Source organism: Manis pentadactyla, chromosome 3 (genome assembly GCF_030020395.1).
Source record: "Manis pentadactyla isolate mManPen7 chromosome 3, mManPen7.hap1, whole genome shotgun sequence".
Taxonomy (NCBI): domain Eukaryota; kingdom Metazoa; phylum Chordata; class Mammalia; order Pholidota; family Manidae; genus Manis; species Manis pentadactyla.
In genome coordinates, this window is record NC_080021.1 from 137,556,468 (window position 1) to 137,583,212 (window position 26,745).

Genomic DNA, 26,745 nt, shown 5'->3' on the forward strand with positions numbered 1-26,745 from the left:
GCTTCCATACCTTAATGGGCAGGAACATGGTTGGATGGTCAGTGAACAGCAGCTGTGACCATCACGAAAAATGGAGACAAGATATTACTGCACCTCTGGCAGAGGGAAACAGGTAGACCAATGGAGTTCACCCCACAGAGTTCACCTGTGTGCCCCACACGTGAGGAGCTATTATGATTATTGGACCCATAAACATGCTGTCCCAGTTGCAGGACTAATGTTACCTCAAATGTATCTTTTCCAGCTTCTGATATGAAGATTTTCTACTGGGAAGGGATGGCAAAGACAGTTTTCATTAGCAATAAGGTTTAAGAATTCTTTATGAGTGACTCTGACATTTAGCCTCCCTTGTTGACACTCACTTTAAACATTCCTTTCTCATTTCAAGTTATTATAAAACCCAGAGCCAAACCTAATCTTTTAGAATAAATTCTGTTTATCAACTAAGCACATCCCAGGCATGCCATCTGACTTTAATGTGTTTGTGTCACCAATGAGAATGTTTCTCCCAGGGAAAACATTCTTGGTCCCAGCCCTCTCAAGCTACTCATTCAATGAATATTTATTAAGGGTCTCTTATATACAAGGAGTTATGCTACATATTATGGAGACATGTCATAATTATCATTGCCATTGCCATCCTTAGTGGTCAACAGTGACTAGGAGAGTTGAGGGCTGCCATGGGGAGGGGATGACAGCTGCCTCCACAGTCCTTTTGTGGGGAAAATGGAAGTTCCTATGGGCAGGATCCTCACCTGGCCCTAAACTACTTGATGATGTAATTAGCCTGCTGTTAGGCTAATGCTTCCACACCCATAGGCAATAAACCATTATTGACTGAGTCACTGTATAAAGAGCTCTGCCCAGTACTCAGGGAGTGATGGGATTTCATGCAGTCTTTTGGATGGAGTAGAAGCATCTTTTGGGCATAATTTTATGGAGAGTTCTTAAATTGCACAACTCTAACATCTACGAGAATATCACCAAAGTACTTATTATACATCTTAAATTATTATAGAACCCCTCTCCACAAAAACCACACCATCATAGTTTAATGAAGTAGAAAATTACTTCTGAGTTTGTTTCTCCAAATAAAGGCAAGAGTCCAAAAGAGGCAGAAAACTTACTCATTTATTCAGCAAATGTTCAGTACCCTTCTCGGCACAGGAGAAAAAAGCAGTGATTGAACTGTCCCTGACATCAATGAGCTTACCTTCTAGAAGAGAAGGCCAACAAGAAACCAAGGGAGATGAGAATTCTAGCCAGTATTGCCACTGAGTTTCTTGCATGGCGAGTCTCAGTTTTCCCTATGTAGAATGGCTATATAATGATATTAAAAAACACATCTTACATGCATTTTTAGAGAACACAAAGATGACAGTGTGATTAGATGACCTAAATGCAATCGCAGAGATTTAAAGCTATAGGACTGCTCTGAAAAAATACTCTGCTCATACTCTGTGCGACTTACCCATTCCTTCATATACATTTAGTCTGTGAATCCTAACTAAAGGAAGGAAAGATTTGAAGGTTGGATGGTGTTAATTGTTCCTTTTAACAGGCAACACCCAGGACAGAGATGTATGCTTGATTTGCTCAGTTATCTTAACATTTCTACAAAGGCCTGAGAGAGAGTTTAAGTTTTAAGAAAAGATTTGATTATAGGTTTTCAAACAAGAATGAAAGGTGTTCATAAAAGAATTAACATTCCAAACCACATTAAAAAAGAAAACAAGAATTCATAACAACTACTAAATAAGTAGTTCATAACACTACTAAGTATTAGTTTCCCATGTAATTCAATAACATTTAGGAGACAAATAGCAGGTAGAAGGCAAAATAGGCTATTTTTTTTCAATGTAAGGCTAATTCAATTTTGATAGATGGTGCCAAAATGTAAGTTCCCCTAGCAAGTGCTGTCTTAAAGCCTCACACTATTACAAGTGTACAAGCTGTTTGCCAATGTTTACAAGCATTTTCTTTTAATATCCGTAAGTGTGTACTGCTCAAAACCCAATGCTAGATTTGAAAATAGAACTTCTGGGGAAAAAAAGGTCAATCATCTGCTCCATGCATCCACTACAAACAGGAAGAAACAAACTACATAATTTGGAAGCAAAGCTTGTTTTTCTTCTAAGTTCCCAGTCTCTTATTTCAGGGTTTTGTGAGGAGTTTTTAAAAGAACATCGAAGACACAGTTCCTAAACTGACGGCCACTTTAAGAGGATACAACATGCGTATTAATAATTGTATTACCCCTCTGTTATTATTGTAAAAATAATGATTGGCTGCAAGCATCGGCCCCGGAGCCGAATTTATCCTGAAATGTTTTCAATTAACTCTTGGCACCGGCAGGAAGGCATCAAACCTTTCCCAGGCTGAAATATGGAAAATCTGCAGGGAAGATCTCAGCGGGAGAGGAATTTCATTAAAATGAGCACATCATAATCCAACGACTTCTGCTCTCCCTCTAAGCTTCCCCATTGATAAGGAGTCCGAGGTGATTTTTATGGATTTGCAAAGAAAAATGATTTCATAAGAGCCTTTCAGAGGAGTTCCTTTGGTCTGGGCCTTTGAATTATTATCTCCTCACTGATGAAAAAATGGTCAGACATTTGGCGTAGCTGTGACTGCCCTGGAAGAGGCTGGGCTGAGGGGAGATGAGGCCAACTTCAGGCTGCAGACAGCCGCCACAGGACCTGACATGGTGACAGTTTCCCCAGGTCTCTGGAGAGTGACATACTGTTACACTGTTGCAACTTGTGTTTTGAATGACCTGCTTCAAGAGACAAGAAGCAGGCTTCTAAAGGAATGAGATCAGCAACCACACAACCTAGCAACTTTCAGAGATGTGAATCCCTTTTAGAGAGAGCTCAGCACTCTCCTGGGTAGGGGACTTGGAAGTTACTGGGGGAAGCAGTGTGGGAAAGTAAATACATTTATTCATGGGTTTTTACATATACATTTGTCCTCAGCCTCCAACGCCAACTTGGCTTTTGCATTCTCCTCTTAAACTTGTCATGAGAAAGAAAAGAAAGCCCCCATTTCCCCATCTGTGGGGTCCTAACAATGGTAAAACAGAAAGTACTGTGCAATTAAGTGAAACACTCTATATGGAATGCTCAGCAAGTCTTAGTTGTTAGTATTTTTTCTCATATTGAAAAATAAAACATCAAAGTAGTACACCTCCAAACTATTAAAATCATCCAAAACAAGGCAAGTCCTGAGACACTGTCACAGCCAAGAGGAGCCCTAAGAGACATGACAAGTAAATGAAATATATCCTGGATGGGATCCTGGAACAGAAAAAAAAATTAGACAAAAACTAAGGAAATCTGAATAAACTGTAGACTTTAGTTAATATTAATTTATCCACATCAGTTTGCTGATTGTAACAAATGTAAATGTTATTGGCAGGGAACACTGGGTGACAGGGTATATGAGAACTCTATTTTCTTAATTTTTCTGTAAATCTACAAATGTTCTAAAAAACAGAGTCCATTCAAAATAAACTAAAAAGTGAGCATTAGTTGAAATGGTAAACTGACCTTTTATGGATAACACTCCAGCCTAATTAAAGTGATATAATGTATGGATTTTAGGATAAGGGAATAAAAACACTTGTCTTTCACCAGACACACACACACCCATGCATGCACACACACACACATACTGTGCACACACACACACATCATACACACAAACCCATGCTCACATACTACACACTAACATTCTGTGCACACATGAAAAGGCACAATGCACGCATCTATACACACAGCGTGCACACACACTGACAGAACATGCACCCACTACAGATCCAGAAGTCTGGTTATTTCACTATGGCTCATGCGTGGTAATAGTTTAGTATGTTTGCTACTCAGCTACCAGCGTACGTATCATTTTACGTCCTCCGGCTGTCCTCCGGCTGTTTTCAGCCTCCACTTCCTGGTGGACAGCTCCAGGCCTGTTCTGTCTGTGTCTGTTTGGCATGTCCAGTTCTCTCCAGAACACACTTTCTCTACTCGAACCCCTGGACTTTGAAACTAAACAGAAATCTCTGAGTGCATCTTCTGTGCCTTTCCTCACAACACACCCCTTCGCAGCTTCGCAGGACTGATGCTGAAGACCGATGACAGTCCTGGGGTGCTCAGGGCAGGCCAGAGACTTGAGGAATGTTCAGAGACTCCTTTCTTATTCTTCCACACATCCTGCCACCAAATCCCACAGTTTTTTCTTAGTGTTGTCATCTTCATCCTTTCTATCGATGTATGCTACAGCGCTCCTTTAAACTGAGATTATGGCAACTTCCTCCATTTTCTTTTTGCATCCCCACAAATCTGATGGCAAAACTTTTCCCAAACACCACTTTCACCAAGTCACTTCTGCTGTAACAATATACAGGGTGTGACCCGATCACCTTTCTGGAAAACAGTGGTTCTCAAACTGGTTGCCGAGTGACCCAGAGGATTTAGTAGATGCAGATTGCTGACTACCCTTGGCAGCTGCAGCTGCCCGGTCTGGGGTGGAGGCCTGAGAATCAGCATTCTATGACTTTCCTAGGTGAAGCTGATGCTGCTCGTCGGGGGCAGGGGGCACACTTGGAGAATTGCTGCTCTAAAGTGTCAACAGCAAACCCTGTATAGATTTTAGTATTTCCCTCTCCCCCTCTCCTAACCCACTTTAATTCCACTACACATTGCTCCCAAGAAGCTGCCACGGCTCCTGTTCATCAGTCACACAGACCTTGCTTGCAGCTTGTCACCATTTCCTAGGTCAGTTTTCTCCCTCTCCACCAATTCTTATTTTTTACCCTTTCCAAACTAATTTGGGACTTATCTCTTTCAGGCTTTCCCAAATCAAGTCGTCCCACCATTACAGAGCACACACACAGCCCTCCAACAACCAGACAGGAACATACTCATCCTGAACCACAATCATTTATCACTCTCCACATGGTTCTGTCCCCTTACCCATGCTAGGAAATCCAGGCCTACTGAACAAGCATCCCCAGAGCTGGAGTCCATGGCACTGGGTTTTCAAAGCTCCCAGACCTGCCAATGGTGTTTGTGGACTACTGGTCTACACAAACACCCTTGACTTTCTCAACAACCATCCATTTCTTAATTCCTTGAAATTGGCTTCTACCCCACCACTCCATTGAAACAGTTTTCTTGAATGCTGTAAATAATTTTTCTAATGAATAAATCCAATGGTTTTTTCATTGATGATCACAGGTTCTTCCTTGCTACTTTTTCCTCTCTTGGCTTCCCTAGAACAGCACTTTTTGGTTCTCTTAGGGGTCTGCTATTCTGATTTTTCTCAATCCTCTAACACCATAATATAAACATTGCCCAAGACCCTGTGTTTATCCCTGTTTCTTTTTATCCTATTTATTCTCCTGTTTGGAAATGTCACCACTTGCATTCTCAACTCCCACCTCTATACAGGTGATTTCCAAAGCAATATCTCAAGCTCAGGCTATCTTATGACATCCCCCGCCATTTCTATCTGCCTGCTGGACTGTCCAGTTGTGGGTTAAGACTTCTAGACCTCCCTCATCTCCCTAACATGAAAAGTTTTTCTTCCTACTTTTTCTTTTATTTATATTAAAGCTGCTAACAGTCTCAAATAATTAAGGCTGTACCAGTCTCAAACCATTGGTCTTAAATCTGTGACATCAGTTACCTTTGACTCCTTGCTTGGCCCCATGTCATATATCTAAGATGTGGGGAATCTTGCCAATACTGACTTTTTGAAGGACTCACACTGTTCCCCAATCCATTCATGTTATGATTCCAGCTCAGAGTGCATTACACTTTGCTTTACCTCACTAGTGTCCCAGATTCAAATTTTTACTCATCCAATCTTTCTCACAAACTATATTCCAATGTGTGTATGTAAGTGCAAAATGAAATATCTCTACCTCATCTTAGCCTGTGGATTTGTGGTAATGTTCATGAACACACACAACAAAAGACAAAACTTAAAGGATAAATGTCAGAATCAGGGAAAATAGGCATCAGAGTGGAAGATCAGGGTGTAGGATCAGATTCATTGCAGAAATATAGGCCATAGTGTTTATCCCAGATTTACTAGAATTTGCAGTTTTGCACTATGCACGCTGGGAGCCAAATGCATATGGAAAACAATTCGATAATTCCATTTCTAAAAAGACAAAACTTTAAAGTTTCTCAGAAGCAACCATGTCTGGCACTTCATTTGAGAATATCCTAAGCAAAAGTTCTTTAAAGGGAACAACCAGAGAGCTTTTTCAAAACATAGCTCTAATCATAGTATTTTTCTGATTAAAACTTTTAAACTATCCTTCCATAGGCTGAAAGAACTAATTATAAACTTCTTAGATGGTGGGACAGTGAGTTTGGGGAATGATTGAATGTTACCTTTTAATCTTCTCTGCCATCCTGCCCTCCAGTGTTCCCTGCATTCCAGGCAAACAGAATTATCCCCAGAATTATACCTGCTTGAAGTGTACAATTCAGTGGCTTTTAGTATATTCACGGGTTGTGCAAACATCACCACTATTTCATTTTAGAACATTTTCATCACCCCAAAAAGGAAGCCAGTGCCCATTAGCAGTCATTTCTTATATGCCCCCAAACTCCCTTCCTCTCCTGTCCTAAGGAATCACTAATTTATTTTCTGTCTCTATAAGTTTGTGTGTTCTGGGCATGTCCTATGAATGGAATCATATAATAAGTGGTCGTTTGTGTCTGGCTTCTTTCACTTAACATAATGTCTTTAAGGTTTACCCACGTCATAGCATTCATTAGTAATTCATTCTTTTTATTGCCAGATAATATTTCATTTTATATATATATATATATATTATATCCTATTTTGTTTATCCATTATCAGTTGATGGATATTTAGGTTGTTTCCACCTTGATTATTATGAATAAGGCTCCTATGAATATTCATTTATAAGTTTTTGTGTAAACATATATTTTCACTTCTCTGAAGTGATACATGGAGTGGAAATTCTGGGTCAAATGATAACTCTATCCAAATTGTTTTCCAAAGCAGCTGCACCACTTAACATTCTTTCCAGGATCTTACTAGGTAGTTTCATTTACTGTACATCTTGTCATTTGTTATTATCTTTTTTATTTTAGCCATCCTAGGGTACAAAGTTGTATCTGATTATCATTGTTATTTAATTTCCCCAATGACTGTTATTAAGCATCTTTTATTGTGCATATTGACAACTGCATATTGATAACTGTATATTGAATAGCTATGTCTATTCAAATTCTTTGCCTGTTTTTAAATTATGTTATTTGTGTTTTTATTGTTGAGTTTTTAATATATATATATATTATATATTTTCAATGTTTCAACATATATCTAGACACATGTCCCTTGTACTCGGATTTGCAAATATTTTCTCCCATTCTGTGATTTGTCTTTTCAATTTCTTCATGCTATCATGTACAGTACAAAAACTTTCAATTTTAAATAAGTCCAATTAATCTATTTTTTATTTTGTTTTTATGTGTGTTTGGTTTTGGAGTCATACTTAAGAAAACATTACTTAATCCAAATTCATCAAATGTACTTGATATGTTCATCTAATAGTTTTATAGTATTAGCTATTACATTTAGGTATTTAGTATATGGTCCATTTTTATTTAATTTTTTCATATGGCAGGAGATATGCATCCAAGTTGAAGTTCTTGCATAGAATACCCAGTTGTCTCAGGACCATTTGTGGAAAGATTATTTCCTCCACTGAATTGTCTTGGAACCCTTGTAGAAAATCAACTGACCATAAATATAAGTCTGTTTCTAGACTCTCAATTTCATTCCACTAATCTTATGTCTATTACTATGTCTTGATTATGGTAGCGTTGTAGTAAGTTCTGAATTTGGGAAATGTGAGTTCCCCGACTTTGTTCTTTTCCAAGATTATTTTGGCTATCCCGAGTCCCTTGCATTTCCATAAGAATTTTGAAATCAACCTTCAAATTTCTACCAAAAAAAAAAAAAAGTCAGTTGGTGTTTTGATAGAGATTGCATTGAATCAGTAGACCAATTTGGGGAGTATTCCCAGCTTATGAGTACTAAGTCTTCTGATCCATCAACATGGGATGTCTTTTCATTTATTTACGTTTCTTACCTGTAGATTTTGGTATACAAGTGCTTTTGGTAATTTTATTCTAAGTATTTTATTTTTTAAATGCTCTTCTAAATAGAATTATTTTCTTAATTTTTTGTTATTTTTGGAATGTTCACTAATAGGGAAGAGAAATACAATGTTTTTACATTGATTTTATATCCTGCAACCTCACCAGAATTGTTTATTACTTCTAATACTCCTTATGTGGATTCTTTCAGATTTCCTATATTCAAGATTATGTCATCTGTCAGTAGAAATAAGTTTACTTCTTCCTTTCCATTCTGGATGGCTATAGGTTTCTATGACTCTTCATTTCTGCTCATTCCTTTTTGTTTCTGTTCATTAGGCTAAAGAATCTCAATTGGCCTGTCTTTAATTCTTTTCTCTTCTTCCAGGTCATATTTGCTGTTGACTCTCTCTAGTGCCTTTTTCATTTTTGTTATTGTATTTTCAAAACAAGAATTTCTATTTGATTATTTTTTTAATAATTTCTATCTCTATTGATTTCTCTATTTTATGAGGTATTGTTATCATACATTCCTTTAATTCTTTAGGCATGATGTCCTTTACTTTTTTTCAAACATACTTATGGTAGCTGATTTGCAGGTTTGTCCTGTAAATCAAATTGTTGGGTCTTCTCAGTTGCACATTCTATAGTCTGGTCTGTCCCCTAACCCCATATGACTACACTTTCTTGTTTCTTTTCAAGTCATAACTTTATGTTGAAAACTGAACATTCTAGGTGATAAAACATGGCAAATCTGGAAATCAGATTACCTGCATTCTAACCCACAGTTTGTTATTGTTGGTTTACAGTTGTTGCTGCTGATTGTTCATTTAGGACTAACTGTATTTAACTGGGTTTAACTGGACTAGTCCTTCAAATTTTTTATTTCTTGTAGTGTATGGTCACTGAAGTCTTTGCTTGGTGGTTAAGTAATGACTGGCTAGACATTTTGTTACATACTTAACCTCTAAGTCTTTAATCCTTTGCTCTAACATTTTACACCTCTGCCTTAGTCTTCACTTTCTACTTATTCAGGGCCTCCAGGTCAGCCAGTGGTGAGAATTCAGGGCCCTCTCAGTGGTCATGAGTACAGTTCTACACATGCATGCGGTCTTGTAGGTCCTCAGAAATATGCCAGAGGTTTTTGAAGTACTCTACAGAAGGAGTTGATTTTGACAACTTTTGCCAGTACTTTTGTTGCTTTTATGGAAGGGCATATTTATAGAGGTCCTCATCACACCATCCTGTAAATCCCACCGTTCACTGAATTTCCAAAAGCTGACTTTTCATATATGAAATGGGATTACATGGGCCAAGGCCAAGTATCTGCAATAAGCAACTGTCTCCCTGGCAATGGCATTCTCCTTTATCTGATCATCTCCATAAACAGAGTTACTCAGTAGAGCTAGATTGTTCATTTTGTTGTCATACATCAAGGTTGGGAATAACTTCAGGGGATGTCACTTATTACAGTGAAATAAACTGAACAGATATCTGTACAAAAAGTTTGAAAGCCATAGCATTACTTTGAAGCCACTTAGGTATTCCTTAAGGAGTCCTGAAAGTTAATCCATTTTTAATTTTCTTCAGTTGAAAAGAAGTTAGGTAGTAGTACTGATTAAATTCAACTAATAGGGTAAAGAATAAATTTATCATAGTAAAATCTATCTGAGAGGGCAGTGTTTTTTTCAAGGGTATATTATGCATCTGTATAGGTAGAATAATGCCTCCCCAAAAATGTCATCATCTTAATCCCCAGAACCTGCGACTATATTGCCTTACATGGCAAAAAGGGACTTTGAAGATGTGATTAAATTAAGAATTTTGAGATGGGGAGATTATCCTGGATTAGCTGGTGGATCCAATGTAATCACAAGTGTCCTTATAAGTAAATGAAGAGGCAGGAAAGGGAGAGACCTAGAAGGAGTTAGGAGTGACACAACTGCTGCCTTTGAAGATGGAAGGGGGCCAAGAGCCAGGGAACGCCTGTAGTCTCTAGAAGATGAAAAAGGCAAGGAAATGGAATCACCCCTAGATCTCCAAGAAGGAACCTGTTTTCAACTCTGAGATTCATTTCAAATTTCTGACCTCTAGAACTGTAAGATAATAAGTCTGTATTGTTTTAAACCACTAACTTTACAGCAATTTGTTATAACGAAAATGAATTTAATACCTTTATTTTATGCAGGGAATTCTAAATGTATTTGCCTTGTAATAGTTACAGTCTGATACACTGGTGATAAAATAACTGTAGGGGAAAGCAAATATAGAGGGAAAACAAAGAGTTGAGTGGCTTGTAAGTGCATGTTGTGGAGTTTAATTACATTTTATGTAGCAGACCTGATGCTTTCAATAACTTCTTTGTACTCAAGTAGGATAGAGAATTGAGTGTGAACTTATTGCCTAAGACAGAGTATAAAATGTCCAGAGGTGTTTAATTTACATCTTGGAGATCTCTTTTGCATATAAAATAATCCTGCTCAGTGATTTCTGCATTCAGTTTCCTAACTCTGAGAAGCATGGCCAGTTTAGGTCATGGCTTTCTGCTTCATCAGGTGTCATATCCATTGCTGCCATGTTGCTAGCCTCTAGTACCATCCCAGAGTTTGTATAGAATATTGAACAAGATTTTCTTCTGATAGCTTTTCCACTGCAAATGCTGTGTAGACTTTGTATGTTGGTAGAGACAGAAATAGCCAGAGTTTCTGTTAACATTGTGTGTGGAGTGGTGGGGGATGGGAGACTATGCCAATCTATTCCTGGATCATCCGGAGACAACAGAGTTGCAAAATGTCAATGAGACTAATGACAGTCCCAAATCAGTCTGAAGAAGGTGAATTCCCTTTCTAAAGAAAACAGTTTTCCACCCTTCAGAATCTAGACCTTAAAGACCATAAATGTGATCCGTTCTTCATGTTCCTCAATCCTCTACCATCTATCAGTTGGACCATGCTTTTGTTTTTGTTTTCTCTTCTGTGACTATTTGGGGCATTTGTCACTAATGATACATTGAGGTGCACAGGTCTGGAGTAAATATCAGGGAGATATATAAGGAGGAAGAAGGGGAGATGACATGTGAGACTTTTGCAGAAAGAGATTCTTCTTTAAAAGAATATGCCCTCATTTACTTTCCAATCTAAGAATTATAAAAACATCTTTCTGTTACACAATAACCTGATCTTATTCTCAGTCTCATTTTTTCCATCTTTCTTCTCTGCAAACAGACCTCCAGTGAAGCACACATATAAATACATGGTCACTCCACATTTATACCTCTGCCAATTCTTCCCTTACATGTAAACTTTAGGAAGTTTCACTCTAAATAGTTTTCAAATTCAAGCTGCCACTTTGATTTCATCAAATCAAGCCCTTGTTGAGATCAAACCTTTGAAATGAGAAAAGATTTTTAATCCATTTACACCAGCTGGGGTCCAACTCGCACAGTCTTGAGAGCTACAGGATTAGGATTTCTCAAACCCTTTCCATACTCCTACTTCCCACATACCCAACATATTTTACAGCTACTTTAATCAAATTGTATTAATATTTGCATTTGAACAAAAACCAGGGAAAGGATGTTCTTTATAAACCAGCCTTGCTGTAACTGTTGGTGTACTTTAGTGACAAAATGCTGCCTTTCATCTATCAGGATCAGCAAATAAAAATGAGAACAGGGCTTCTGGATAATAAATTTGAAGTTAAGCCTTTTAGTAAGGATAAATGAATGGAAAAGGCATATTTCCTCAACTCTAGATACTAAAATTATTAACTCTGCCTAAAATTACTTTTTATTCATTTTCACCAACACAAAAAACATTTTTTGTGATAAAAATCTGCCTTTTATTATATTGTCCTAGAAATGGCAAAAACCTTGGAGAATTATTAAGTTTCTCATAGCTGTCACTTACTCTGTAGTTATTTCCCTTTGCTTCTGCTGGCACTTGCCAAAGAACAAAGATGGCATTTTATGTTCCCAGATTCAAATTACAACTTAAGATAATTTGTGCAACACAAACAAAGCTGGGCAATCTACTCTTGGCAACAAAACCCGCAGGCACAAGGAGTCTGGGTGTCATAGTGGGCGGGTGGCATTGCATTCATTCAGGATCCATGTGATGAGCACATGTCTCTCCGGAGCCTGCTTGGTGACTTCTGAAACATGATCAAGCAGTACCTGCGAGAAGGACCCCTCAGAGTGGTAAAAGCTGTTTGTCATTTGCAGCATTTATAGCTGGATCTCCTCCAATGTCATCTCAAGCTTAAGCAAATATATGCCAGGTTAAAAAAATTTTTTTTCAGTGTTTTAGGATTAGCAGGCAGTTGGAATGTGCATGGAACAGGTAATTTATGAAAAATATGTTGTTCATATACTGCATATATGCCTTGGAAATATAGAAGGCTAGACACTTGCTGGCTAAGAGCAACATGGTGAAAAAAGAAGAGTTAAGCAAATAAGTAGGTGAGCAAAGATCAGCAGCTCTGAGCACTTGACATCTTCATTTTCATTATGGAAGAGTCCTGAGTAATTTTATTGCAATGAGCTCTAGTCCACACAAGTTGCTCCCATATCTTGGAGGTCAAATGCATAGAAGATTGCAATCTACTTGGTCAGTATTCCACTGCGCATGTCCCCAGGGTCCCCTTCCATGTTGAAGCACTTCAGCCTGGCTGCCAGGAGCAGCACTTGCGTCTTTGCTGGGGAGCTGCTGGAACCGACCTTACCTGCAACACTGAGCCTGGTGCCCCCTGAACCATGACACAGAAATGTCAGGCATAAGTACCATGGTTCCTTTGTTCCTGGGTTGGGATCCTTCTGCATATGTGTTTTAAACCATTCCCAGAGGTGGGATTATGAATCAGATGCTCCTGACATTAGCTGGCTTAATAATGTGGCCCTTGTTAGGTGCCTTCCCTTCCTGTGACACCTCCCTCCCCATCCCTGGTGGCACCTCCATATATCTCAAAAGAAAAAAAAATTACATGCCCGTAAACCATGTCTTAGGCTCTACTTCTGGGGGGAACCCATCTCATAGAGGGGATCATTTTAGAATCATTGCAAAGGGGGTCCTTGGTTCCCTAGTCCTGAAGTGGTAACTAGAAAAGGGGTAGAAACAACAGTGAAGAGCAAAGAACAATAGAAACAAACTGGTGACTGGAAAATTGGGTTCCACCATCTCGGTATACTTTTAAAAAGTAACATCATATTTGACATAGTGCTATGCAATAAACAGGCATCACTAAAAATTGTGTGAACATATTTAGTCCAATAAGAGCCTCACCATGGCGGCCAGCCTGAGAAACTCCACATCTGTTAGCTGGCTTTTGGTGCTCCTGGGTAGCTCTCACTGCTCTCTGAGTCCCTCTGGGAAGTCTGCAGACCCAGTTTAGGAGCTGCATGAAGACCTCACAGCCTAGCTGTTGAGGGAAAGGAGAAGGAAGCTTAGGGTTTGTGCAGAGTTCTGTGTGCAGTCCCAGCCTCCCTGGAACTTAAAGGGTAGGGTGACCTCATTGACACTAATTATATCTTGAATTGTGGAGCTGAGCATAGGGAACTCCCTAAGCCCAGAGCACCCACTGCCCCCAGGAAATAAGGAGTCATCGTGGGATGTCACCTTCATTCAAGGCTCCTAATTATTGACATAGGATTGTTTTACTTTTGGTTCATAGACTAAAAAATCAGAACTTTGCCCTAGTTATAGATGTTCCCTGAAAAGAAGCTAATTAAAAAGTATATATATAATATATATACACTATATATGTATATATATACATAATGTGATTGCTACCATCACAGCTAAGTCTGCACAAATTTGTTATGCTTTCCACTGCACAGTGATCCCATTTTCCACCTCCTCGACAATTGCTGTAACTTCACAAAGTGACTGTATTTAATGCATGGATCTTTAACAGCAAAGAGTTGCCTTGGGTGTGTCCTAGGTGGTGAGAAGAAGGGCATGGGGTAGGGTGGGATGGAGTAGCCTGGGCAGACCAGGTCCTTCTAAAGAAGAGGGTCCAGTAACCCTTAGCAAATGCCACCCACTCTCCACAGAGCCCACAGCTCATTTCTCCCCTTCACCTCACTGGAGAAATACAACAGAAAGGTTTGAGTTCTCACATTGTAAACATGTCTCTCATCTCCTGGGGAGATGCAGAGAATGTGCAAACAGAAAAATGCGGGTTTCTTTATTTAGATTGCCATTTTACATTTTTTAAGTAGAGGCCTACGTTTGAATGAACTAAGGTTTACTTTTGTTCTTTCCCTCTCCGGATATGGCCATTTACTCCCCGTTGAGGAGTTACCGAGTGGTCACATGTGTAAGTGTCAAATTGGATGGAGAGCTGATGCCCCCATTTCGCTGGAACATTCTTTCTATCCCCTCTCCCCCAGAGAAAAGAGCAGCAGCCACAGTCACGCCAGTATTTAACTCTGGAAGGAAACTCCGGCGTGACTGCTGCTTTTGACCTGGGAGGGCCGGCGCACAGGCTGCCCGGAGGAAGGGGTTGAGCTAGGAGGGGAGGGTGGAAGGGAGGGGAGGGACCTGTGTGCACTCGGAGGGGCTGCGGCACTGAGTTGGGGGTTCCGCTCAGGTGGGTGGGAGAGGAGGTGGGAGAGGAGAGAGAGAAAGAAGGAAGGGGTGTGGGGGTGGGATGGGGAACAAAAGGCACAATTTTGATAGCTCTGCTCTGAATGGCCCATCATCTCCATTTACTGTGTCTCAATAGCTGGGTCTCAAAGCACAGCCCCGTGTGGCCCAACTTCGGCCACTCCTGGGCTGTGCGCTTCCCAGGAGGAAAGTGAGAGAGTAAAGTGGAAATAGCAGGAGAGGCAGGCTGGAGGGAGGAGGGAGGAGGAGAGGGGGAGAGAGAAAAACGGACGGGGAGACGAGAGGGGTGGGAAGGAATAGAGCAAAAAGAGAAGGGGTGGGGGAGGGGAGGGAAAAGAAAGGGGAAAACCCCCTTGCTGACACGGGGCATAACTTAATTTTCACGGTGCTGGGACAGCTGTATCGTGTAATCTGCCATGGCATGCCGTTAAAGCTTCAATGACTTTACTGACCCAGAAGGGAAACTCAGACCGTGGAGAGGCTTTTGAAAAGAAGTGGTGATCTTTCACGATTTATGAGCTTGTCTTAAAGAAACAGACTCCACTCACTTTAAATTAATCACCCTTTCCAGGGTGCATAGAAATCGGGGTCTCTGCGCTGCGCCTTGCAGAGGCCCCGGGAGCTGGGTCCGCCGCGACCCCGCGGCGCGGCGGGGGCGGAGGTGATGGCGGCGGAGGTGACGGCGGCGGAGGTGCCGGCCGGGCGCAGACGGCGGCGGGGGCGGGGAGGTTGGGAGCCGGGCCCCCTCGCCGAGGATGGCCGGCCTCGGGCTGCCGCGCGGAGGAGGGGCGCGGGGTCCTCGGGAGGCCGCGAGGTCAGCGCAGGGGGAGCCGGCGGGGGGGCGGGGGGCGAGGCCGTATTCACGGTGTTGGACTTGCGTTCATTGTGCCAGAAGGAAAAAGAGACCAGGAGAAATATAGGGCATTTCACACCCTGGTGAAACGCGAGACCTCCCGCGTGACTAAACCGTTGAAAGGAAAAGTGGGCATTTCCAGACCCACCTCATCCCCCCTCTGTATATATTTCTGAGAACAAACCGGAGAAAACCTCATCCTAATGGGCATACACTTACTGTTTAAATTTTGGCAAAGATCTATTTCCCCCAAGGGACGATTTGAAGAACCGACAATACTAAAATAATTAGCTATAATATCCAAGTAAAGAATCCCAAGACCACAGTGTTCTTTAACGTAATATAACCAAGCAGATGATGGCCCTTACCTCCGAAACACCTTTGCAAACCTGGCGCTTTCCCCTGCAATGTGACAGCCTCTGCGGGGGGACAGGTGGGTCTCTGGTAAGGAGTCCTACGCTTAAGGCTGTCCCTTCGTTCCTTCTGGGGGTCCCTTTGTATCTGTTCCCTAGGCGAGGGGGTGCTGTGTTTTAACTTGTTTGGGGGCCTTTTGTATTTCCGTAGTTTCACCAGCTTTAAACAACTTCAGGTGTATTGAAGGCTACTCAGCTGGGAAGAAAAGTGCCCCTCAATGAAACCTTTTCTGGTGGAAAAATAGGATTCAGTTAAAAGAAATTTCAAGGACAGCAGATAAAGTAAATCTGTTCTTCTTATGTTTGATAAAATATTGTATCTGGTCTCCAGATAGTGATTAATACAAATTTCGTTCTGAAAAGATGGTATTGGTTTGTATTTTAAAGTTTGGTAGCAGTCAACCCGCTTCTAAGGATTCATTTCATGTGCTGAAATGATGAAGAGAACAAAACCAGTGCTCTTGGCCTTGGGGGATGTTCCACCAGGGTCAAGTGGGGTAACCCTGCAGCCTCTGACATGCCCTAGCCTCTGAGCATGGTTTAAATATGGCCAGTCAGAGCCAATGACTTAAATTTCTCAAATACAAACTGCAGGACCATCACATATGCTATATGGATTTTATGCGTTATTCCCCTGGCATTGCACAGTAGCACTGGGATTGGAGGTATCATTCAGAAACATTGTTTTTAAGTATATGGTGGTTTGAAGTGAATAATTCAGTCACATTGTATCTTCCCAGTGTAGTAATACCTCCACCTCTATGCTAGTTTTAAAACATTTCCATCACCCCAAAATAAAATAAAGCGTTGTTCCCACTAAGCGTATTCTCAGTTTTCCTCCTTCCTCCAGCCCCTAGCAACCATCAGTCTGCCTTCTGTCTCTATGGGTTTTCCTATTTTGAATATTTCATATAAATGGAATCATGTAATATGGGATCTTTGTGTCTCACTCAAGCATTTTTAAGAGGTGCGTTCTAGCTGAGGGAGTCACAGTGGTACATCTAAGGACAGATTTGACTCAAAAAAACCTTGCAATTTTAATTATATCAAACATCATCAACATCAACCATAAAGAAGTTAATAATCCCATTTACTTTACTATCAATCTTACAGCAACAATTTAAATTTCTTTGTGGTCTGGATTTTAATGCATCTATGTAGATTTAACTTTATTGTAATGATTGAATAAAGTAAAAATCTTGCTGTACTTCCAGATATTATTGTTTTCTAGGGTAAGCCACATCTATGCTTCTATGTGTAGCTAATACTTATATTCATTTACTCTTACTCTTTAGATTGTGTAATTTATCAGTATGATAATGTTCTTTAATTTTCCAGACACATTCCTGTCTTTTTCTTCTTTTCAGTATTATCAGTGTCTTAGTTCTTGAAGTTGGTTGGACTTTTTTTGTTGCTGGCATTTCTTTAGGATAGATTTCCAGATACAGCATTACTGAATCAAAAGCACTGATGGAAAAAAAACATTTTTCCCCCATTTAGTGAAGTAATTCATGTTTGTTTTCAAAGAACATTTGACACTTAGGGTGAAATAAAAGACCTCAGCCTTCTTGTGTCAGCTTCATGTCACACATTCTGAACAGAAGAGTTTCTTGTATCAAAGTGTGTGACACTGAGGCAGAGACCACTTGGCAATGTGTGGTCCGCACTGGTCAGCCTGTGCTTGCAAACATTTTACAATGGCCCTGGGATTAGTTTCAGGAAAGGAGCAAGGAGAGTTTGCAACAGGATGAGCTTCCTCAGTAGACAGAGCCTGTGGTTTAATACCTGTTTGAAAGGATCCTATATGTGCTCACGCTCATGTGCCACCTGGTAGCAAGGCTGCAGGACTCTGCCCTCAACAGCTGAAAATAAAGATGCTTGACCAGTCTGAGCATGGAGGCCCGTATTACCTCATTAAACCCAGTCATCACTGAAGAGCACAGAGTTGCTGTTGCAGGAAGTCCTACCTGCGAGTTTAATGATAATAACCTCATTGTATTGTCCAGCAGCTGCATCTGGGAGGTCTCTCCCTGCACTAGGTGAAACATCAACCTGGACAGGGGAGGGTTCTTGACTCTGATGGAGAAAGAATTCTCAGACAGGTCTGACGAGTGCAGGTAAGGAAGGAATTCATTAAAGAGAGAGTAGTAGTGAATGGCAGTGGCTGTGCAGGCAGCAGAGAGAGAGAAAGACCAGAGGGAGGAACTCCTCCTGGGCATAGGGCAGATCCCTTGCCAGCTCCTGAAGCCAGGGTTACCTGGTGTCCAGTGTCTGCTTGAATCTGCACTGGGTGGGAACTAAGCCCTTACCAAGCCAGAATTTGGGAGAGCCGCAGAGCACTGGATGGAGTGAGATTATGTTCTGAGAACTTCCCAAAGACAAAAACAGAGATGGTCAGGCAGCATAGTAAAGAGTGTGATCCTGCAGCTGCAGTCTTGTCCAGGTCACCCAGGCGATGAGAACTTACAGGCCCAAATCAGAGATCTTAGTAGCCCTTCCTTACTTATCTGAAGTAGGACAGAAAGACAGAAGACTTATGTGTATGTCTAGAAAACTGAATGAAATAATTAAGTAACAAAGACACCCACTGGAATAGCACAGAGACAAAACACAGTAAGTTGAGCAGCGAGAAGTCTTTAAGGCAAACTACATGCTCAAAGAAAGAGGAGTACAGGCAACCTCAGAGAGAAGGTGTGCTTAAAGATTTAGGATTCTGTTTTTTAAGGCTTTCAAGAATAGAGCAAAGGGCAGGGTGGGGCAGAGCCTTGATATGTGGTCTCATGATAGATATCTCTGGTGAGAGATGTTTTATCACCAGCAATAGTCAGTCCTTTAGAAATTCTGTCAGATCAACTTAAAACAAGGAATTCCTTGATCCTGTTCTCCAAAATAGTGGTTACCCTCAAGCATTGGAGACACATCATGTAGGACTTGCCCTGCCTTAAGATAGGGTCAGTTATTGGCTCATTACCATAAAATATGTTAGGAATCTTACCTCCTAACTCCCTGGAATCTTATCCTTAAGATGGAGTCCCTCCTATTCTTACTATACTGTTTATATCTCAGCGTTTTTCATCATAGGCAGGAAAAATTCATGATGTTTGTCCCATGTCCATGCCCTCCCTCAGTTATAGGAAAAAAGTTATATTTTCACATCCACAGAAGGGAAGGTAAAGCCCCAAATTTACTTGTGAAGGAGCAGATCAAAACTGTCAGGAATGTATACCATTCAAGGGTATATCATGAAATAATCAGGTGTGAGATGCCCCTAGGTGTTCTCTGAGATGCTTCTTTCTTTTTATCTTTTATTCATTTATTTATTTGTTTATTTATTTATTTATATTAAGATATCATTGATATACAGTCTTATGAGGGTTTCACATGAGCAACATTGTGGTTACTAGATTTCCCCCATTATCAAGTCCCCACCACACACCCCATTACAGTCACTGTCCATCAGCATAGTAAGATGTTATAGAGTCACTACTTGTTGTCTCTGTTGAGATGCTTATTCTTATAAGGAGGGAAATAATAAATTCACTTTAACCTGAATCCATTTATTAAAAAGCTTCTAAAAGCACAGAACAATCAGTTTGCTTAGGACAAATGGGAGAGGGAGCAGTTGGAATTCCAAATGGGTCAGAACTAGATTTGGATTAAGTAGGACTTTGTGTAGAATAGAGATATTCCTTAAGGCGCTTATCCCAGAATGTGTGACCAGTGATGGTAATCAGGTCTGTTCTCGCTGGAGGTGTCAGTTGCATGTCATCAGGGCTTGTCAATGATGAGGTGATACTAATTAAAAGCAATGAAAGTTGATCTCCTTCTCAGAATTTCCAGAATTTTCTAATGCTTATGGAAACCTTAGACTTTGAGGTGTGGCACTCGCTTTTACAGATTTTCTAGATTAAAAGACAGGCATCAATTTAATCTCAGGAGCCCTAGAACCTCAAATGTAAGTTCCACCCTCTGAGCCTCCTCCCGTTGCCTCTCGGCAGCAGGGCTTCCTCTGCATCTCTTGGTTTCTTCTCTCCATGACTTGGCTTGCCTGCAGCAGGGGTTTCCAAGGACAATGACTGTGGCCAGTTCTATGAGCCCTCATAGCTCCAGTGCCCCACACCCACTTACAGCTTCTGGGTCTTTTAATCCAAATTCTTGATTTGGGAATCTGATGCCTGGTTCCATTTGGCCATGTCACTCCATCTAATCAGGCATGGCCAGTAGACAGAGTCACCTAGCATAAGCAAGGCCACAGAAGCCCATCACTTTAGCATTTCCAAAAAACCTGCGCAAATGCCCCAGGCAGGAATCCCACTTCAGCATTCAAGTTTCTTATTTATTTACTTATTTGTTTATTTACTTTTTGCCTTCAAGTCACTCACTTGTTCATTCATTCACATTATTTGTTCACTCAACTAAAATTTAATGAGTGTCTACTTTCTGCCAGGTGTGAGCTGGCTTGCCGTTGTAGTTATGAAAGAAGACACAGTCCCTGCCATCCAGAACCTCTCACCCTAGCAGACTCAGAAAGACTTGGAAGGCAGGGAACGCAAAGAAGATGACCTCAGCATGGGACTCAGGGAAATGTGGTGAAAAGATGACTTTTCACACAAAAAGAGGTGGCATTTCACACATGCCCAAACATCAAGGTATGTCCTGGGGACTGTAAGGAGCCTTTTGGGGAGCAAATGCCTGTGTGAGCAGAGAACAAGAGGGTCTCCTTGCATTAAGTAGCCAGAATATTCGCCTACCTATTAGCATTTTCCAATAGGTTGATCAAAGACCCCTCCTGGGGATCAGGAAAGTGTTCCCCCAGATCAAGTCATTGATCTTATTACAAGATCTATTTAAAGTTTTTTTTTTAACAACAAATGTGGTGTCGCTTTTATTCCCTTAAAGAAAAGGCAGTGAGTATGTATGGCGATTAGTGTAGGTCAATGACCACGCTTTAAATTATTGCTTCATTTTAGAGTTGTTTTGGTTTTTAGTCATACCAATTAACAGATTGTTGGTCGGAGGAGGAATCAGAAAGAACAAAGGTGTCAGACACAACAGATTAGTGAGCAGAAAAAAAGTGAAAATAGTCCTCAAAAACTGCCTCCAGATGATCACTAACATATCAGTAAGAATCCTCCTGCAGCACACCAAGGACTTCAAAATGCAATGTGGGAAGAGAAGACATGGTGTTTACATTCAATTTAGCTTTATACTTACTCATAGCAAAGACTCCTGACACTCACAATAAATTAGAAAAAATGCATCCTTGTAGGAAATGGACTGAAACCTTTTATCATATCTTAGAAGGAAAAGAGAGAAATTATTTTAAAAAATAAACATTGTAATTCTTAAGTGTAAAATTCAGGAGTTCTAAATATCAGGGCTTAAAAAAGACTTTTATGCTAATTGTGAAGCTGTGACAAGTAGTTCAGTTTCAATCTGCAACATAATATATATTTTTCTCCAGGCCAAACAAAATATAATACATCATTTAGCAATCCAGTCATCAACAAGTAATGTTTTTTTTTAAACAATTGATTTATAGTCCCCTGATGACATGAGTCATATTAACTAGAAAAAAGTCAAAACTTTTCGCCTTTATTTACTAGTTATTATTGAATTATTATACTAGAAATGTATTTTGTAATCTGTACAAATATATATAAAAATATTTTACTTGAGATAATGTTATGACATTCCACAAAAAGTTGACAAATGATTAAAAATATTCTTAAGGGGCTTTGTTAGATGACGTATTGTGATGAAAAATGTCCCAGCAAATGACAAAAGTTGGAAATGCTGATGAGGTTGATGGGAAGCCGATGGAAATTTTAAACAGGAGGACTTGACTCCATGAGGCTGAGACAGGGACCATGGGTGTAGTCAGAGTAGGGTGAGGGCCTCCAGAAAAGGAAAGGAACATAATTACAGTCAGAGCAGTGTAACAATGTGCAAGGAAACCTCCTACCCAAACTCCGGGTTAAGCATTAAGCTCTACAGTCATTATTCGGTGGGATCAGTTAATATTCCCCAAATGAAAGAAAGCATCTCAGCATAGTCCATATTTCTAGTATGCTAATCATTTGTAAGGATGTGTAAGATTCACTTTAGCGTACTAAAAGGCCCAGACCTATGTGCTGTTTCTCCTCCTTTAGACCTGATCAGGTGATTTGCAATCTGGGCAATTAATAATGACAAGCTGGAAAACTAATAAAAAGACCTAATGTCTCCTCAAGGATGTACATCTTAAGACCACTTAACAGGTGTATACCCCTAACCCTTTATCACGTTATAATATAAAAAATCCCTAGACAGTGCACAGCCACAGGCTCTCTTGTCCCCTCCTGGCATGAGCCAGGAGATCTGTCCTCTCACTTTATCTCTAAATAAAAGCCTCTCCCTGGCTCTCCTACCTTGAGTGTTTGCTAAGTTCATTCTTCGGCTCTGAGAACAAGGGCCCCGGCATCAAGGGCACCTGCATCTCCTGGGGCTCAAGCCCTCAGCTCTGCTTAAAGGCAGATGTCAGAGCATATGGCACAACAGGTGAGCTTGATATTAAAAAATCCATCTCCTGCTTTGAGATGGATTAAAAGTACGTAATTATATGCATGAAGCTTCCAGCTGACTTTTATCCTACTCTCTGGGTCAAAGAAGTGGCCAGTAGAGGAAGTGTTTGAAATTCATGCTGGTCACATACACCACTGGGGTTAACGTCCCACAAAGGATGTATTTCATGGGGGGAAATTACAATGGTAATTTTAGAAGGAAGTCACCATGCTATCTGGCCCGGGGAAACCATGGCACACCTGGAAGCTGGTGTTTTAAAATGTGGGTTTAAGTTGTCATTCAGGAAGGTGAGGCCAACAATCAGAAAATGAATATCAATGAAAAAATAGTTGTTTCCATTTCCCAAGAGGAGGGGTTTGCTGCCCCATGCAGAGCCACGTGGGGAAGCACCAGAGTCAGTAAGGAGGCAGAGGGAACAGGAGGCAAATGTGGGTATGAGCCTGTATTGTGGTTTCTGCAGAAAGGAATGGGCAAGACAGGATAAGCAGGGTTAGCACTGGCTTATGTGAGTGATTGCAGGGGCGCTGGGCATAAGGAGTGTCTCCAGCAGTCTGGAACCTGGCCTTGCTGTGATTAGAGCAGGGGAAGAGTGGCCTGGAGTATGAGTCTGATAAGGGTGGTGGTGGTGGTGGTGGTGACGGACTTTCTATTGGGTGTTTTGTCTGTGAAAGGCAGGCTTACTGGTGGGTGCTTCATGATTCTCGGAATTGGCTAGCCCTAGGAGGGGCAGGTCCTCCAGGGTCCCCAAGGTCCCATGATGTCAAAGTATCAGAAATACAGAAAGTAAAAGGCATGATTAATACAACTGGTCCCTTTAAAGTCACTGAATAAATGTTGAATCTGGTAACTTGGAATGGACTATAATGGCCAGAATTGACAGAAGGGGAAGTGGAGGCAAATCATGAAAGGTGGCTTCTCAGTACAATCCACCAGTTGCTTCACCTTTTTCACAAATGCATATTAATCTGCATGGCTACGTCAGGAAATGCCACTTTCTTTAGCCACATGGAACCCAGAATTCCTTTGTCAAGTATGGGGAGAGATTGTACTGGTGAAGAGGAGTCCAGCCCTCACAGGGCTAATCTTGATTCTCTGTCTAAACATTACATTCCTCTTAGGGCTTTTGGCTGAAAATTTCTGCTGCTGCCCTGTCAGTTCCAAGGGGTGGCTATTCTTTCTTTAACACGTGTGTTTTTTTATAATTGGCTGTGAGCTGTCAAGCTCAAAAAGACTTCTCAAGGTAAAGGCAGAGCAAAAGAGGGAAAAAGCAGTATCTTTTAGATTTCTGACTTATAAAATGGAAATCACTGATCTTTAGTCTGTGGTGAACCTCAGGGCCCCCTTCTGCCCAGAGCACAGATTGTGCCCAATGTCGGTGATCATCTCTAACCAACACGTCCCAAAAGTAACCTCCTACTAATTCAAGTTCCTTGAAGTAAAGAAAAGGAGCCCACATCGTCTCTTCCGTCTTTCTCAATCCCAGTGTCCCAATTCCTGTTACCTGTCTAAGGAATCCAGTCTTTATCTGAGTGAATGACCCCACCCTTAGGAAGATGGTTCACCCCCAGGTTTTTTTGCCTCACGCCTGCTGGTCTCAGTCAAATAAATATATCTCAGTAACACATAAAACTCAGAATTCTGTGATGGTCCCCAAAGATTCCAGCCCCCTGGCATGCATACCCTGTAGAATCCCTGGGACTTGTAACTATGATGAGATAGTCACCCCGTGATCAGGCTGTTAACATGGAAAAGTTGGCATTTAGAGAGGGAAACTGTCCTCGTTGGGTCTGACCTAATCAGGTGAGTCCTTGAAGAAAGAGTCTGGGCTCTTCCTGGTGAAACAGCTTTGGAGTGTGACAGGGATTTGAGATAAAAATGAGTCTCCATTGCTGGCTCTGAAGACAGAGGGTGTTGCATGGCCAGGATTGTGAGCAGACTATAGGAGCTGAGAGTGGCTCCCAGATGATAGACACCAAAAAAAACAGAACTCAGTCCTACAGCTGCAAGGAACTGAATGTGAGCACGCAGGAGGGTGCCAAGCTCCAGAGGAGAGTGCAGCCTGGTTGACAGCTTGATTTTAGCCTTGTGAGACCCTGAGTAGAAGTTCCAGTCACTGTGCCTGGATTTTTGACCTAAGAATGGTGAGGTAATCAGTGGGTGCTGTTTTAAGCCACTAAGTTAATGGTAACTGATGGTGCAACACAAGAAAACTAATACAAACTGCAACCTTCTTCAGGTACCTGCATCTAATCAGGTCAGGATTTCCACCCAGTTCCAACAGAAGAGTTGATGATAGTGGCTTCTGCTGCAAAATGATTCAGTGTGCTCTGGGGTCTGCCATGAAAACAACAACTGGAAACTGTTATTTATAATACAACACTCACCATCTCTTACTACAGAATTGCTTAGGTGGGTTTAAGAATAGGTCAGTCGCCTGAGTGGGCATCACCAAGCACCATTATTTCCAAGAAAATGGCCAAAAGTTGATAAAGATCACTCGGAACATCCTGAAGTGGATTGTTGGTGGGGACTGCCCACCAGACTGGCCACATTTCTCATTGCTCTATAGATGGTGAACAAAAACAGTTTGTCTTGTCAAACTACCCATCAGTTGATCCCTTAAATCTACTTCTTTCCAGACACTGGTGAAGTTAGCAAAACAATCTGGGTGCTGTTGTCTGCTTCTAATCCTGGTCCAAATGTACTAGTAGACCTGCCTAGGCACCTAAGAGTTGGGTTCCTGACACTGAGGTCATACAATAGCCACATGTGCAACATTACCACATTGGACCAGTGCAAAAAGGGTCCTCCTAGGTTGGCTTGACGATGCAGAAATGGTTCTCAGACTTTCTGGGCCAACATGTATGGACCTGGTGATATTTGCAAGTGTATGCAAGGCATACCCAAATAGTTTATGCCCTGTGGCAAGGATGAGATAGCTGGTGGGATATGTAAGGTGCCAATGTTAGCTAAAATCCCAGCCCTTTGAAACCACTATTTTAGAGAGCCATATGGCATTGGTTTTTAGGCGGACCTCCTGAGGATAAACAAAATGAAGGAAGCACGCAGGTTTTTTTTCCTGATTATCAAAACTACTGACAAGGAATCATTTGGTATATCTGCATTTATAGTTTCCAAGAAAAGTTCAGTGGGATGGGGAAGATTCTTTTAGTTAAAAGGGGAGCAGTAGTATGTGTGGCACCTGTCTGAGTTCAGGTGTGCTCCATGACTTACATCAGCACTAACTCGTCTCTAGTGTAACCCTACAGAGAAAGCTGTGATCTTCTTGAAGTTTCCTGACCTCTTGGAGCCTTTCCTTCTCTTCTAGAAAATAGAGATAATTCCAATTTATAGGATAGTTATGAGAACAAATGAAATAACATAAATAAAGCACTTTGCACAATTCCTGACACATATTTTAAAAAATGAACGAGACCTCTCATCATCACCACAATTGTCAGCACCCTCACCACTATCACCACGATCAACACTATCACCACCACCAGCACCATCTTCATCTTCCCCATCACCATTATCAGCATCACCACCATCTTCACCATCACCACCATTATTATCAACATCGCAGTTCAAAAAAGAACACTTTGTGAAGCATTAGTGAAAGCCTGCCACTCTTCAGTCTATCTTACTTCATCTAGCTTCAAAATCATCTAAGTTACATCTTTATTGACATACTTAAGAATGGTAAACCCCCCAAGGAAAAATGTACAGTCAAATAATAAAGCTCTCATAGCTGTGGTTATTCCTTGTCTAACTTCCCATTCCAAGGTCATTGCTGTAGTTTGAATATTTGTGTCCCCCCAAATCCATATACTGAAATCTTAACCCCCAGTATGGTAGTATTAGGAAGTGAGGCCTTTGGGAGTTAATAAGGCCATGAATGGAATCAGTACCCTTAAAATAGAGATTTGAGAGAGCTCCTTAACCCCTTCCACCATGTGAGGTTATAGTGGAAAGTTAGTGTCTGTGAACCAGGAAGTAGACCCTCCGCAGAGACTCCATCTGCCTGCAGGCTTGGATGTCCCAGCCCCCAGGTCCCTGAGGAATGAATTTCTGTTGTTTATAAGCCACCAGTATATGGCGTGTTTGTGATGGCAGCCCACATAGACCAAGACAGTTGTAAAATATCCTGCCCCTCTATTAAAAAT